Raw genomic sequence first — 5,942 nt, forward strand, 5'->3', positions numbered from 1 at the left:
AATCATTTCTATAGGGTGGTAACTTTTAATCGTAGAAAACCTGGAACGTAAGTCTTTACTGATGTTTAAAAAGCCTCACTAGTCAAAAAAGAGATTGAAAGGCTCACATATAGAAAATAGAATACAATTAACATACTGTAGATTTACTATAAGAAATTGAAATAGATATTAGAGTTTAAAATATGTGAATAAACAAACTATTGCTATTCATTTCCAGAGGGATATTAAGAACATTAATTTTTATGTTTTTTTTCCGTTTAGAGATTTATTTCAAAGTTGGACGCCAAACTGAGGTTCGCGTCCAACTTAAACTCGTTACTGTCTTTGGTCACTGCAATCTAACCATCCTTGTGAGCTAAGAATGGTGGATACGAGGAAGCCTATAGGTGTATCTGCTGAGTCATCAGCAGCCAGTCCCTTATCCTCCCTGGTCCTAGCTTGTGTGAAGAGGAGACTTGGATGCTGATCATATGTATATAAGGTCAGCCTCTTAAGCCCCTATTACACTTATCCGGTTTCCTACGGCGCCATCAGTCGCGATGCTTGCATATGGTCAAACCGGAGCGTGTGATTGCAAATCGGTTGTATGAAAGCATCAGTCGCGATGCTTGCATATGGTCAAACCGGAGCGTGTGATTGCAAATCGGTTGTATGAAAGCATCAGTCGCGATGCTTGCATATGGTCAAACCGGAGCGTGTGATTGCAAATCGGTTGTATGAAAGCATCAGTCGCGATGCTTGCATATGGTCAAACCGGAGCATGTGATTGCAAATCGGTTGTATGAAAGCATCAGTCGCGATGCTTGCATATTGTCAAAGCGGATCGTGTGATTGCAAATCGGTTGTATGAAAGCTCACCAATGACCGACATGAGTGAGCTTTCATACAACCGATTTGCAATCACACGCTCCGGTTTGACAATATGCAAACATGGGTGAGCTTTCATACAACCGATTTGCAATCACACGCTCCGGTTTGATCATATGCAAGCATCGCAACTGATGCTTTCATACAACCGATTTGCAATCACACGCTCTGGTTTGACAATATGCAAACATGGGTGAGCTTTCATACAACCGATTTGCAATCACGCGCTCCGGTTTGACTATATGCAAGCATCGCGACTGATGCTTTCATACAACCGATTTGCAATCACGCGCTCCGGTTTGACCATATGCAAGCATCCCGACTCATGCTTTCATACAACCGATTTGCAATCACGCGCTCCGGTTTGACCATATGCAAGCATCCCGACTGATGCTTTCATACAACCGATTTGCAATCACTCGCACCGGTTTGACCATATGCAAGCATCGCGACTGATGCTTTCATACAACCGATTTGCAATCGCGCTCCGGTTTGACAATATGCAAGCATCGCGACTGATGCTTTCATACAACCGATTTGCAATCACGCGCTCCGGTTTGACAATATGCAAGCATCGCGACTGATGGCGCCGTAGGAAACCGGATAAGTGTAATAGGGGCTTAAGGCATCGTCATACTTGCTAGGTCAGTGTCACTGTCCCTTGCCTCTTCTATTCATGAAAACTTTAAATAAAAACTTCTAAACATGTTTTTGTTTTTCCTCGAAAATCGTGTAAGTGTCATCTACATAACTTGTAGATGGTGTGTAAGGAGCCGTTAGGTGATAACAGAGAGATGAGGTGAATGCAACTGAAATTTATCAAACAGATATCGAGTTTATATATAAGGAATTGCGAGCAAGAACGTCACAAAAATTAATCATAATTAAACATGGACTAGCAGGCTTACACAGGTTGGTTTAATAGCACTATAGGAAAGAGTGGGAGATAAGATAATGAAATCTATCAAACAGATATCGAGTTTATATATAAGGAATTGCGAGCAAGAACGTCACAAAAATTAATCACAATTAAACATGAACTAGCAGGCTTACACGGGTTGGTTTAATAGCACTATAGGAAAGAGTAGGAGGTAAGATAATGAAATCTATCAAACAGATATCGAGTTTATATACAAGGATTTGCAAGCAAGAACGTCACAAAAATTAAATCATAATTAAACATGATCTAGCAGGCTTACACAGGTTGGTTTAATAGCACTATAGGAAAGAGTGGGAGATAAGATAATGAAATTTATCAAACAGATATCGAGTTTATATACAAGGATTTACGAGCAAGAACGTCACAAAAATTAATCATAATTAAGCATGAACTAGCAGGCTTACACAGGTAGGTTTAATAGCACTATAGGAAAGAGTGGGAGATAAGATAATGAAATTTATCAAACAGATATCGAGTTTATATACAAGGATTTGCGAGCAAGAACGTCACAAAAATTAAATCATAATTAAACATGAACTAGCAGGCTTACACAGGTTGGTTTAATAGCACTATAGGAAAGAGTGGGAGGTAAGATAATGAAATCTATCAAACAGATATCGAGTTTATATACAAGGATTTGCGAGCAAGAACGTCACAAAAATTAAAACATAATTAAACATGAACTAGCAGGCTTACACAGGTTGGTTTAATAGCACTATAGGAAAGAGTGGGAGATAAGATAATGAAATCTATCAAACAGATATCGAGTTTATATACAAGGATTTGCGAGCAAGAACGTCACAAAAATTAAAAGCATAATTAAACATGAACTAGCAGGCTTACACAGGTTGGTTTAATAGCACTATAGGAAAGAGTGGGAGATAAGATAATGAAATTTATCAAACAGATATCGAGTTTATATATAAGGAATTGCGAGCAAGAACGTCACAAAAATTAATCATAATTAAACATGAACTAGCAGGCTTACACAGGTTGGTTTAATAGCACTATAGGAAAGAGTGGGAGATAAGATAATGAAATCTATCAAACAGATATCGAGTTTATATACAAGGATTTGCGAGCAAGAACGTCACAAAAATTAAAACATAATTAAACATGAACTAGCAGGCTTGCACAGGTTGGTTTAATAGCACTATAGGAAAGAGTGGGAGATAAGATAATGAAATCTATCAAACAGATATCGAGTTTATATACAAGGATTTGCGAGCAAGAACGTCACAAAAATTAAAACATAATTAAACATGAACTAGCAGGCTTACACAGGTTGGTTTAATAGCAGTGCAGGGAAGAGTGAGCGATAAGATAAAAAAAAGCAAAACAATAAATCACAAAAGTTTGAATGTGTAGTAGGCTTCTCTGTGATACTTATTTACCCGTAGATGTTGATGTGTGAAGGGATTATTGCTATTCGTCTACGATTCACTAGTTCAGTGATAAATATGGTAGTGACTGTGTTGTTTTTCTCTAGGGCCACCCACTGGTAAGGGAGAAATATGCTATATATATATATATATATATATATATATATATATATATATATATATATATATATATATATGTGTGTGTGTGTGTGTGTGTGTGTGTGTGTATGTACAGTATGCACATATAAATACATTTATGCATATGCATAAAGTTTATATGTGTATTGATATACATATGTATGTTTTTATATACGTATAATATATTTAATAACACCATAACAATAATATCAATAATAATAATAGCGCTCGGAAAGCTGTAAAGACGAGAGTGATGTTGATATTAGCGAAGATAGTCTTAACTATATCCCATCTCCAACACCATACATCCAGACCCCCTCTCCTATAATTCCAGTGCTATCCAGCCCCCCTCCCCCCTCCCTCTCCTCCTCCGTTTCCCCTCCAGTACATCGAGGGGTATTATCCTGTAACTGGGAGCCTTATGGAACGATTTGCAGGACTCCTATTACTCCTGCGTAGGCCGTTTCTAGGGATAAATTGCCGAAATCTGGAGTGATTTGCTGTTGGTAAATATAGTTAAAATCATCTTAGGGAATTTTTACTTTTTTAAATTTTGTTGATGTTTTTTTTTATATTTTTTGGAGGTGGTTGTGGTTTCACAAATAATATTAAGGGAACAAGGAAGAGAAAAGAGAATTCCAGTATTTTATAGTATAGCTTATTCTATGTGGAAATATTAGTTCATTAGATTAGTCAAGGCAAATTAACTTGAGTTTATGGTTGGTAAGCAGCTCTTCTAGGAGAAGGACACTCCAAAATCAAACCATTGTTCTTCAGTCTTGGGTAGTGCTATAGCCTCTGTACTATGGTCTTCCACTGTCCTGGGTTAGAGTTCTCTTGCTTGAGGGTACACTCGAGCACACTATTATATCTTATTTCTCTTCTTCTTGTTTTGTTGAAGTTTTATAGTGTATATAGGAGATATTTATCTTAATGTGACGGTTCTTAAAATATTTTATTTTTCCTTGTTTCCTTTCCTCACTGGGCTATTTTCACTGTTGGAGCCCCTGGGCTTATAACATTCTGCTTTTCCAACTAGGGTTGTAGCTTAGCAAGTAATAATTGAATAATTAATTAATTATACTTGAGGTTTTAGTTCTTATCAAGTTAAAAATGGGATCTATGAAAATCATTATTCTGAATAAGACTTTATAAGAGAATATTGGAAATTAAATTTACCTGGAGAATACAATCACACACACAAACACACACACATACATATATATATATATATATATATATATATATATATATATATATATATATATATATATATATATATATATATATATATATATGTATATGTATAAAACATATATATATATATATATATATATATATATATATATATATATATATATATATATATATATATTTATGTATATATATTATATATATACACTTATTATTCCAACAAGACTGAAATATGTATAGTAAAAGGGTATGTTTGCATTGACTTTCTTCAGCAAATTAATTTGATTATCAGCAATAAAAAAAACAAGGGCTCTCGAAATACGTGTAATTTTCGGCAAGTCTTAAATACAAACAAGTGTTTTAGTTTAATGTATATGTTGCAAGTAATTCAGTCTTCATGCATTAGATATCAGTAAAATATGAACAATTTTTTTTTTTAATATCTAGAACGCAGATAATTCGAACTTCAGGATATGATAACAAAAGATATAGCCAATCAGAAATATTTTACTTCTAGAGATTATATGACGGGAGGCATCAGATACAGCTTTGAAAGAGGGAAAGAGCAGAAACGTTGATAAAAATACAGGAACGTTAATAGGGATGCAGAAATGTTGATAAAAATACAGGAACGTTAATAGGGATGCAGAAATGTTGATAAAAATACAGGAACGTTAATAAGGATGCAGAAATGTTGATAAAAATACAGGAACGTTAATAAGGATGCAGAAATGTTGATAAAAAATACAGGAACGTTAATAAGGATGCAGAAATGTTGATAAAAATACGGGAACGTTAATAAGGATGCAGAAATGTTGATAAAAATACAGGAACGTTAATAAGGATGCAGAAATGTTGATAAAAATACAGGAACGTTAATAAGGATGCAGAAATGTTGATAAAAATACAGGAACGTTAATAAGGATGCAGAAATGTTGATAAAATTACAGGAACATTAATAAGGATGCAGAAATGTTGATAAAAATACAGGAACGTTAATACGGATGCAGAAATGTTGATAAAAATACAGGAATGTTAATAAGGATGCAGAAATGTTGATAAAAATACAGAAATAATAATAAGGATGCAGAAATGTTGATAAAAATACATTAACGTTAATAAGGATGCAGAAATGTTGATAAAAATACAGGAACGTTAATAAGGATGCAGAAACGTTGATAAAAATACAGGAACGTTAATAAGGATGCAGAAATGTTGATAAAAATACAGGAACGTTAATAAGGATGCAGAAACGTTGATAAAAATACAGGAACGTTAATAAGGATGCAGAAAAGTTGATAAAAATACAGGAACGTTAATAAGGATGCAGAAATGTTGATAAAAATACAGGAACGTTAATAAGGATGCAGAAATGTTGATAAAAATACAGGAACGTTAATAAGGATGCAGAAATGTTGATA

The sequence above is a fragment of the Palaemon carinicauda genome, chromosome 29, assembly GCF_036898095.1.
Source record: "Palaemon carinicauda isolate YSFRI2023 chromosome 29, ASM3689809v2, whole genome shotgun sequence".
NCBI lineage: Eukaryota > Metazoa > Arthropoda > Malacostraca > Decapoda > Palaemonidae > Palaemon > Palaemon carinicauda.